Here is a 12,287-nt window from a genome sequence, read left to right as displayed (position 1 = left end):
TGTAAGTAATAGTACTCGTACTACTGACACTGTCACATGGTCAATGTCGAGAGGGATCACTTCTCATGTTGGGAATAGCCCACCAGTGTTTAATACTAGCTATTTAAAGCCTAGTTATGATCCTAGTGTTTTTCACCCTACTATTGTATCGAATAATCCGGTATCGCGAAACAGTGTTGCCACCTTCAGTGGTATAACACCAAATTCATTGCTTTTTGTGATTAAGCAGAAAGATTTACAATCTTTTCCTTCGTATTCTGGGGATATCAAACCTGGAGCCCCAAGGAAGTTTTTGAGGGATCTTGAGAAATGTTTAAGTATGTATTCACTTACTGATGGAGACAAACTACGGGTCGTAGAACATTGTATGGTGCGAGCCGCGTTTGCTTGGTATAGCTCAGTAGCTCCCGAAATCAATACTTATCAAGACTTTGTGCGTCTTTTTAAGAATCAGTATTGTTCGCCCCAGATAGAGCGTGCACAGAAGAAGTCTTTGCAATCTTTGCGCTATGATAAGACAAAGTTCGCTACATTGTTAGACTACGTTTGGTTTGTAGTTGAAAGTTACTATAATATATGTGAAACCCCGAGTACTTCGGAACTTGTGGAATTAATTTTGAATTGTTTACCGCCTAGAGATATGCGTTTGCTGTCTGTTCAGCAATATAATAGTGTTGACGAATTAATGAGTAAAGTAGCATTATTATCTGGGATTGAGGATACTTCTATACATGAAGTTAGGCCTCCGACAAAGAAAGTATTCGCTAAGCAAGCTAAAATTATTAATCGTAATTCAGAACATGTTGACAGTAGCTGTCAAACTGAATTTTTAAGCTATGCTCAGACCGAAAATAGAAATAATAACAATAACAATAATAGTAATAATTATCAGTATAATAATCGATATCGAGGAAATGGTAGAAACCGTTATCGTGGAAGAAATCGAGGACGTAACGGGAAATATCAAAATAATGATAGGAGACGAGATGAAGCATCTTCCAATCCGAGGGAAGATCAAGCTTCATCTACTTAGGAAAACTAAGGTTGCAGTCTTTTCCGAACACGGGGGGAAACGACTGCTGTATTTCTCCAGTCCCCGTAGATAATGATTCAGAAACTAACGTCATAACTTATAATGTCTTGGTGGAGTCATTATCTGGAGATGTAAACAATAACGAGAGCAATAATGCTATGTCATTTAACGTAAACTTTGTAGTTGAGGAGGATGAAGAAAAGGAAAAGCCCGACTATTATTTTTCTTCTTCCCCTGTTGTCAAAGGGAACATTGGAGGAGTCCAATTAACCTGTACTATTGACTGTGGGTCAGATCTATGCCTTCTGGACTGGAATATTTGGAAACAGTTGAAATTAAAATTCTCATCTGCTAAATTGCGACCATATACTGGTTTGTCATTGGGTGCCTTTGCCGGTACAGAAAAATTTTCAGTTCAAGGTGTCCAGATATTTAGTTTAAATATTGAGGGTCATTTGTTTGATATTCCGTTGTTTGTTATAAAGTATCTTCGAACTGATCTTATCTTGGGTTGTCCATTTTTAGACAAATTTAAAGCTGTTATTGATAGGGAGAGAAAGGAAATCAGACCGTGATAATGCTGGTAGTCATGTTGTGATTTCGACTGATCAACCTAGTATTCTTATGGTAGCTTTGTCTTCAAACAAGGTTGAGATCGGGAGGACTGAATGACCGTAGGTTTCTCCTCCAGTAGAAAATTCAGCTGTTCTTTCTGTGTCAGATGTGCATATAGTTCCTGAATCTAACCTTTCGGAAACTGAAATTCAGGACTACATCTCATCTCGAGAAGATTTAGATACTAACGTTAAGCAACGTTTATATAATTTGTTACTTCGATATCGTAATATTTTCTGCGAGTATCCCCGCAGGATACGAACGCCCTTGTACAAGATAGAATTAACTCACGAAGAACCTGTTGTAGGACAGTTTTATTCTGTGCCAAAATCCATGGAAATGGAATTTGAGGCAGAATTGCAAAAATGGATTGAATTAGGCATAGCCCGTGAACAGAGCTCACCGTACCGGAACCCTATGCATTGTGTTCGCAAGGCGTCTGGTGCTGTGAGACCTGTAATTGATTTTCGCCTACTGAACCACCGTGTCCGGGCTCCTAAGGCTCAAGTGGAACCAATAGGTGATATATTGAACCGTGTAGCGAAAGCGCAATATTTTTCAAAGTTTGACTGTTCGTCAGGATACTATGGCGTAGGTCTCCATCCTTCGTCATACCCCTGTACGAGTTTTGTTTATAAATGACGCCAGTACGTGATGTTGGTCTTGCCTCAAGGAATCAAGAGTGCGCCCGCCATTTTCCAGAGCGTCATGCATAGCTATTTCGACCAAAGTACTAAAGATTTCGTCACTTCATTCCTGGTTGATATTTTAATATCTAGTACTTCTCTAGACGAACATTTCGCCCATTTGGAGCGTGTGTTCGAAATTTTCGAGCGTGGAAATTTTTCCCTAAATTTCCGGAAGTGTTGCTTCCTTCTGACAGAAGTGAACTTCCTGGGACATGTCATTAGTGGTCAGACTGTTAAAGTTGACCCACGTCATAATGAGCCAATTCGTTGCTATCCCGTCTCAAAAACCAAGAAAAGGATGCGTCAATTTCTAGGATTATTGGGATGGCGACAGCGGTTTATTCCAAATTATTCGTCTCTTACTTCTCCATTGTACGATCTCATTAAGAAGGATGTTAAGTATAAACTTACTCCTGAAGTTTTGGATCTCTTTTATAAATTGCGGGAAATCGTCAGTAATCCACCTGCGTTGGGACAACCAGATTTCAATTTGCCGTTCCACATCCATTCGGATGCTTGTTCAGAGAATTTGGCTGGTTTTCTGGCACAGTACCCTGATGGGTCCGATCATCCAAATGTCATTGCCTACGCTAGTCGTAGAGTTAAACCTCACGAACTTTCATTGTCTTCTTTTCAGTTGGAATTGCTCTCTGTTTTGTTTCTGTGTGAACGTTTTTCACAATATATTCTTGGAAGAACTGCGTATATTCATACGGATAATGCTGCCGTCACTCATTCTTTTTTTATGAAGAACTTAGATACTAGGACGACTCGTATGCTTCTTAAATTACAAAGGTTCGACCTTGTCTTCGAGCATTGTCCTGGAAGTTTAAATTTTGTAGCAGACACATTGAGTAGGAATCCACCGGAAGTGCCTTCTAAGTTAGAAGAATATCATGTCAATTTCTTGTCTGTTCAAGATTCGTCTCTTTTCAACCTGGAGAAAGTCAGGGAAAAGCAGAAGTACGATGACTTTTGTATTAAGTTAAGGTCTTTATTGAATAGTTCTCCAGAACATGTCACTTGTTATCAAGGTTTGTTATATTTCAAGCATAGAAATTCGAACCAATGGCTTTTGGTTATTCCTCAAGAGTTAGTAAAAGAAATAATTGGAATAGTCCATTCGCGTGGTCATTTTGGGGCTAGGAAATGTATGTCTTTATGTCGTTCTTTATTTTACTGGAAGAAACAAAGGCTGTCAATTCGACAGTATATCAGAGATTGTCTTGATTGTGCTGAGAGAAAGTTCGCCAATCAAGTAATACTTAAAGAAGAAATTCATATAGAAGCTAGTCGACCTCACGACCGCCTAGCGGTAGACCTCGTTGGGAGGCTCCCAGTTAGTAATGGTTATTATTATATTTTATCTATTATTGATATTTATTCTAGGTTTGTTTGTTTCTTTCCTCTAAAGACTGCTTATGTTAAAGGTATAATTTCAGTGTTGGAAAAGAATTATTTCTATTTGTTTCCTTATCCTAATGCCATTGTCTCGGACAAAGGTTCACAGTTTGTCTCGCGCCTCTGGCAGGACTATTGTAAGGAGCATAATATGAAATCAATATTAACGTCCAGTTATTCCCCTTCTTCGAATGGCTTGGCGGAAAGGAGCCATAAAGAACTCAACCGAATTATTCGTTTGGAGTGTCACAGTAATCATTTTAAGTGGAGTACTGTACTGAAGTGATGTCAGGAACTCCTTAATTATTCATTATGTAGTAGTATTGATTGTACGCCAGCAGAGCTATTTTTATCTTATTCTGCTATTAAAGCATTTAAAAGGAATTTTCCTTGGCCTGGTGTTCTAGAGAAGACACCTACCCAAGATCGTTATATTACATTGTATCCTAAAGTTACTAATAAAACTAAGAAATCTTTGAAACGAACAGGAAAGGAGGTTAAGTTAGAAGAAGGAGACCTAGTAATGGTAAGACTTCACCATCTTTCCTCTTCAATCAAAGGAGAATTTGCTAAATATATGAAATGTTTCTCGGGCCCTTTCTTAGCCAGAAAGGTCCTGAAAAACTCAGCGATTTTGCATACCCTCACTGGGGAAAGTGTGGGAACGCAAAACTTTCATAACTTGAAGAAATTCAACTGCTCCAAAGAACGGAGAGATGAACTTCTTCGGAATTATCCATATAAATAACTTTAACTAATAATATATATGGTGTAAAAAATTTTTTTTGTGTCCCCTGGGTGGATGTAACGTTCCTCTTTGAGCGTTACATTTTCTCAAAGAGATTATTTGTGGAAATGTTTAATCAGCTCTTAGTTAATGTTATTTCTTTTATATTTCTCAATTCTCGACTCTCATGAAGGATTCAAGATGGTCGACAATTGGGCCAGTGTGCGTAGCTATAGTGTGCTGCTTTTCTTTATATGTCTTTGTTTTGCGTTGAGCGGCCTTTGAGAATAGCTCTGACTGTTTAAAATAATTTGAATTTTGTGTTTCGTTTAAGCAGAGAGATTAATTATAAACGTGAGTATATAAACGTTTATTTATATAATTTTTATTCCCACTTAGTTATATCTGTTTTATTATTAAAGTTGTCGTTTCCGTTCTACGCTCTGATGCGTAGTATGGAATGACCAATCAGGAAGCGAGCGGGCTGCGGAGAGCCCCCCTTTTTGTCTTAGCTTCTTGTAGCGAACATGGCGGGAGCGTAGTGAGAAGCATAATTTGTCCATGTCTTTGGACATAAAATTTCCTGCAAATTATGCAGTAAACGATCGTGCTTTTTATTATCAGTGCCCTCTTAAGCATTGCTGTGGTTGAACATTATCTTGGAGGAATGAATGTGTAGTAAATTATAAGGGATTCATCTAAAACTTGCTCAGCGTGTGTGTGTCTGACGTATTACTGGGATTGGTGTAATACTTGCTAATTACTGCTGTGATGAGAGTTGAAGTCTAGTGATCCTTTCAAGTCTGTTTTTTTTTAGAACTACATTCAATTGCGTGTAGCCTCGTCCTTCGACGTAGTGATTCTGTGTCATCAGATTTCTTAATAAGGGACTCCGTCCTATGTTACTGGTTATTGTTCATACCCGCTTCTGTGGAATTTAAACGTCCCTGGACTGCCAATGGACAGACGGTCCTCCTCCATTTTGTTGAAGTTTCTTAAGTGATTCGTCGCCTATTCACTCATCAACAGTGTTGTGGCAGCTTTGCAGCGAACTTCTGTCTACCTGGTGAAAGTAGTGGTGAAATGTGCTTACTTGGCATCAACTAAGGAGATGTCACCCTTTGGTCAACCTGTGCCGAAGTTATGGTTATGATTGCTGTATGGTGAGATGTTGGAGAAGTCGTCAGGACCGGTTGTCACCCTGGGACATTGTTTCACAATGTTTCTGCAGTGTTCCTACTCGTGAAGTGAGAGTAAGGTTTGGTGAGCTTTGGTCACTGTTACCCAGGTAATTATGTCTACTATTCTTTATTCCGTCTCGTGAAGAAACTGATATCGTCCAGGAAGTTGTGAAAGAAATTTGTCCACCGTTTATAATCCGTCCAAATCGTTCCCGATCAAATATCTAACGTCAAATTAATATCTTCATGTGTTCATTCTACTGATACAGATTGTTTATAAGTAAACAATAATATACATTCAATAATTCTTGGTTTTCAGTGTATTTATATATTATCTGCGTCAGTTCACAATGTCTATAATATTGTCTAAAGTGAGTTTTGTCGGTAACATGTCCGAGTAAACGAAAGTGAGTCTCTATCCAGTAAGTCGAATCATACGCCGGCGGGGTAGTCTGATATCAACACCGTTTCTTTCTTGCTTTGAATAAAATCATTTCCTAGAGTTGTTTAGATGTATAACGTATTACTCGCTACCATCTAGCTCATGTTCGTCCAGTAGCGGGCATTCCGTATTGTCTATTTCTCAGGTACTTCACTTGATAAAGTAAAGATTGATTAGCGATGGCTAGTTTATGTCTGTCCAGTAGCGGGTATTCCGTATTGTCTATTAATATCCACACACACACACACACACACATATATATATATATATATATATATATATATATATATATATATATATATATATATATATATAGTTTACAATCCAAGTATTAAGTCGCCACACCACAAAATTTGTGTTAAATCCTCGAGTTGTCTTCATGTCATGTTTTAGCTATAATGTTGCTCACTAGTTCAGTGAGGCGCGCTAAGACGGTGGGTGTACGATACCGCTCGTACTTCAATGCGAAAGTGTCAGGAGTTGAGTCTAATTTCACTGGCTGGTCTTGTATTCCCCGTAATGTTCTACAGTGTGTATTGTTATTACCGCCGCTGTTAATTGTAAATTATATTGAGGGAAATGCTCTCTTAACAGTTGGATGCGGACAAAGTGGATATGTTATGTACTTAAAGGGGGAAGGTCGATCGACACAGCCGTAGGTCTACTCTCTCTGCAATGAGATATGAGCAGTAATGTAATTGGTAAATTTCCGTTTTTTTTTTGTTTTTTTTTTTGGTGAAGTAGCCTACCGAGGATTTTGTGCTAATGTTTAGTTAAATGGTAAACAACTCTTTAACTGTTATTACAGTACTGTTTAACTCCTACTGTTACTCATCTTTGAGTTGTGTTGGCATTAAAGGTTTGAGAATTTTAAACGGAATACATATAATTTTTTTTATTTGAATCTAGCTATCCATGATCATAAATGTTAATGAGAGTCTAGTATTATACGTTATTACAAGGAAAGTTAAATAAACAGAGTTGCAAGATATATGGTGTTGTCCTGAATGATTTTTTTTATCTCTTCTTCCTTAACATCGACGATGCCATTAGTGTACAAGAATCTGGAGTTAAGTAGCGTTGTGTTTACTGGTCTATAATTACAGCGTAAGAACGGAATAATATCGGCGACCCAAATTTTTTTTCTTTCCTTTCCCTTTCCCTTAACGTCGGCTACGGATACGTCTTAAGATAAATAGTTTTTTTCTTCCTTTCAAGCTGGCAACACTAGCCAGGATTTTAAGGGAAAAATAGCGCTTTTCGCTGATCAACAGCGTTTTTCCTGGTAAGTGGAAAACATAATTAGCCTATTTATTTCTTGATAGTCGTACCAAATCAGTGACTTAGAGAAGCACGGACATTTACATCCTATAATCTGATTATCTGAGATGTCAATCATTTTAGGAAAGAATAATTATAACGGCTACTCTAGATCCTTACATAGTGAAGAAAACTTAAAGAAACATGGTGGAACATTTGAAGAGTTGCTTGAGAATGGTGAACAAATGCATCAACTTTGAAAGAAGAACTGCTACAAGAACTACTATAGATCCTTGTACATGCAGTAGAGAATGTAAAAACATATGGAATATTTGAGGAAGTGTGTTAAGAGTGGTGGTGAACATATGGATTATATTTGAAAGAGAATTACTGCTACAATAACTGAAGTGGACCCTTATATCCTGAAGAGAATGTAAAAAAAAAAAAAAAAAAGGTGGAACGAGGAGGTGTGTTGAGAATAGTGGTTGACATGTGGGTCATGTCTAGAAGAGGATAACTACTGCAATCGCTGCTCTGTGAGTGTACAAAAAAATTCAAAGAAACATGGTGGAATATCTAAGGATGTGGGTTAAGAATGGTGACAGACACAGAAACAATCTTGGGTTAAGGTAAACTGTTTTTATGCCAAATGATGCAAGTCTTTATACGGACCCTGTAGTATATAGAACTCTAGAAGCGACATTAAACAACGTATTTTTCTGTATTTTAATGATGATAGGGAAAAGACAAACATTACGAAGTTAAATTTGATTAGCATATTCGCATAACCATGGCTTTGATGAATTGATTGTACGAATAGAGGAGGCGGATGGAAGCTCTTCGTCTCTAATTTGTTTCTATCTCCACAGAGACAAGTTGATCGCTGATTGGAGAACCGGTGCTTGCCCTTCAGTGAAGCCTCACAAAGGTCACAGCTAGACTTCAAATTCAATACTGCCCGCAGCTTCCATGCAGCATCTTATATCTTTGAAATTGCGGCTGAATGAGTGCAGTAGCTCTGCTTATGTCAGTTGGGATTTACCCTGCCCGAGTTTTCTTCTATTTATATTCTTTAGCTTCTCAAGCATCTAGTCTATGTGTTAAAGGTTAAATATCACAACTTTTACCTAGTAATGAGCAACAGTAACCTAACTATATATAAAACTACATGAACTGACATAAAATAAAGTGGCACTTCCGTTTGATGTGGAAAGTTGAAATTTGGCATGATTGTAGCTTTTCGGGACTAACCCCAGGAAAATTGACAATATTTTTAATTTTAAGATTGTCTAAAGGAGGCATGAAAAAATTACCTATGTTATTTAAATTGGATTTCTCTTGGACCCATAATCTCATGTTTTAGGTACTTGAGATGAAAACTCGAAATTCGGTATGCTTGTACGTTTTTCTTAGCGTTATCTAAGTAAATAACTAACAATGAAAATGTCCAAATTCAGAATGGATTTACGGGAAACTGAAAAATCTTTTCCATTTTATCTATATGGAACATTTTCTACAACCCAAAATGTTTAGGCACTTCCGGCAGGATCAGAACGATGCAATTTGGCATAATTGTAGCCTTCTACGACTAATCCACAGGAAAATTGCCAAAAGTTAATCATTTTACTTTTTAAGGGGTCTAAAGGGAGGATGAAGAAATTCTCCATGTTTTTTAAAATAGACGTTTTCTTGGGATACAAAATCTTACCTTTAGGTAGTTGAAATACGAAAAGAAACTTGAAATTTGGAAGAATTCTGGGTTTAAGAGGCCGTAGGCCGAGTAAACGCGGGGATCTGGAAGTGAAGCCAACAACTGGCCAGATTCAGGAAATATTAAGAGCATATATACGAAATTCACTTTCGATGCAAAGATTGATACATGGGGGGAGATGCGAGGCCGTAGGCCCAACAAACTGGGGCTCAGGGGTCGTAGCCCCCAGCTAGCCAAAGTCTAGTTTTTTTTTATAAAACCGGTAATCGGATTTAAAACAAACTGGTTGATATAAAATCGAACCGGTTTTACTAAGAAGAACAGTAACCGGTTTAAAAGCTAATACCAGTTGATAGATAATTAAATCGGTTGATAAAATTCGAACTAGTTTAAAACCAAAACTGTTTTCAAAATCCGAAACAAATGTTTGTGAGTGTATTCTACTACTTTTAACATGGTAAACTTGTTTTCTAACATACAATACATTCAAAATATAAAATCTTTAAGTTTAACGTCCCACGGTTATGCCGGTTAGGCTAAAGGAGACGGTGATAATGAGAAATGAGTGAAATGGTGGAATGAAGAAAGTGGGAGGAAACGGGAGAACCCCGAGAAAACCCACGAGCACGGTGTTTGTCCACCACAAAGTCCACACGGCGCGAGCTGGGATCGAACCAGGGACCCCAAGCACCGGAGGTGAACGCTCTACCACTGAGCCACCGCGCCCCCTCAATACATTCAAGCGAGAGTTCTCTCTCCGCCTATAATCTTAGCATATGCGCCTTCACTACCAAAGAGTTTGGCTCGATTACCGATGTTAGCTCATGTGCTTTTGATCCACATTAAATTGTAGATCAAACCTTTGAGTTGGAAAGATACCTTAAACTGGATATCAGCCAGCACATTTTCAACAGACCGTTGACAGTATTAACTAAACTACTACAAAAAAAAAATCATGAAACTACGTTACTTTGATCTTATAAGCTGTTCGCGTACGCGCCTTTGGCGTGTGAGATCGGGGTTCGATTCCCGGAAGGAGCTTATATGGTTATGATTCCACGTTCATCAGTAGGTTCTCTCTCATATAGCCTCGCTGCTGAAAGGGACGTTAAACTCAAAATCAATTCAACTTTGCTCTTACAGCATATTTCATTTATGTGATTTCCTTGCTACATTTCTTCTGAAAAGAAATCACAGTATTTTTCATCAGAAGCAGTTCAATATAAGGACAGAGCTAAACGCATATGTTGCTTACGATTACAACTAGCTATTAGTAATATAATATACTGAATGGATTAGCCAATATACGGTCATTGATTTGAACTATGAGAGTATTTCTAGATGTTTCTGGCCTCACATTGAAATATCGTGCCACTAGCAATAAGCCGTGTGAGGCAGTAGTGCCATCTATGGAAGAGACAATCAATCAGTCTTAACAGTCTAGTTGTGTCAATTCGTTGGAGACAGTCATTTGAATCAGTCACTGTGGGTTGAGTGCGCATACTACCTAGGTACATTACAATGCTCCAATCCACATGGCTGCTGTAGTCAAGGCTGTAGTATATAATCTGGTTTGTACGGTGGGTGTTGAATCTTCTCGCAACAACAGTTTTGCACTAGAGAAATTATGCACAAATAGTCCTCTCGTCTGTAGTTGCTGACGAAATGTTTAGGTGTGAAGAGTAAAATTTTGTTGGGGACTATTTGTTGAAACAGTTGACACTAAAAAAGTATATAATAAAATAAAATACATCAAGACATTTTATGTCTCTCTATAGTAGGTATTATTGCATACTAAAAACATGTAAATTCATTGTAAGAAATTTATTGTTCAATATTGGAATTGTACTGGGAGTGGAACGGCGGCAGCTTACTGCTGCAACGCTTACCACTGGGATGTGGTGTCCCTACTTCAATCCAAGATCTCGCTAAGTAGGCTTTGTGGTGAACAAACGCCATGTGTGTGGAATTTTCTCGAGATTTTTCCCACTTTACTCGCTCCAGCATTATCACCCATCTCATCATCACCGTCTCTCTTAGTATTGGTGCATAATCGTGGGACGTTAAAGTAAAAGAAAGTGGAAATGGAAACACAAACTTGATTTAGCTAAATGTATGAATTGTCACCCAACATATTATCAGTATTAATGAATATATTTTCTCATGTTGTGGATAACGTTTAGCGTTTCTCTCGATCGGCCGTGTCCAACTAGGTGTTTTGTATTATCAAAGTTTGCACTCGCAGTAAACCACACAGAGACGAAAAAGAGCAAAGATTACTCGTACACTGCCAAAACTTTTGTTCCATTTCCCCTACTTCGTTCCCTCCTCTTCTTTACTCAACCTGTTTTGTCACTGTTTCAGACTGTAAAAGCACATTCCCATATCATGCATTATATAGGTGGAAATGAGACCTATAGATGCCTCACTAATAATATGCATTGTTTAAACTATCACGCATGCACTGTGGTATAGTAAGCAAAATTAAGAATTCTAAAGGCCTCATTTTGTATAGAAAAAAGTGTCAAGAATTTAAGATACCGTAAGACGGGGTTACGTTGAATTTCAGTGGTAACTTTGCAAATAATATGAAAAGAGTTTCACAGTCCTCTGTTGATAAAACCATAAACTGTAGAGAGAAAGTTTCAATTGCCATCGTAAGATAGAACATCTGATTGTATTTTGGCTATAATGTTGGCGTTTAATATCAGTTCTAATTACCCAGAGGGTTTATTGTTGTAGAGATATGGAAAGCAGTCACTGTAAAGGCTGACAAAATTTGAAAGATGTCACGTACAAGAATTTCCGTCAAATTTAAGTCAGTTTCGTAGAATACTATTGTGTATAATGGGACTTTGAAGCGATAGTTGAAGCTGAAGTGTGAAACTTTTTAAAGTAAAAAAATATATTAATTAATAATAATAATAAGTAAATAAATAAAATAAAACTGGGAGAAGACGGTTTCAGCCTCTAATCGAGATTACTTTGCACAGGTCCAAAGTAACCTCTTAGATACGAAATTACTACTGCTGGTATCTCCTTCCTTCTAATTTTAGGTAAATTTCCTATTTAGATAGATGCCAAGATGGATTTCTTGTTGGAAAATATATTACGAACAGTGGCAGATCCAGAAAAATAGTTTGAAAGGGGGTTCAATCAGAAAAGCTTAGTTTCTTTCTTTCTTTCTTTCTTTCTTTCTTTTTCTTTTGTTTTTTCTTTACAAATCAT

The sequence above is a fragment of the Thermobia domestica genome, chromosome 17, assembly GCF_964235325.1.
Source record: "Thermobia domestica chromosome 17, izTheDome1.hap1.1, whole genome shotgun sequence".
In the NCBI taxonomy this organism is placed as follows: domain Eukaryota; kingdom Metazoa; phylum Arthropoda; class Insecta; order Zygentoma; family Lepismatidae; genus Thermobia; species Thermobia domestica.
Note: the sequence above shows the minus strand (reverse complement) of the source record.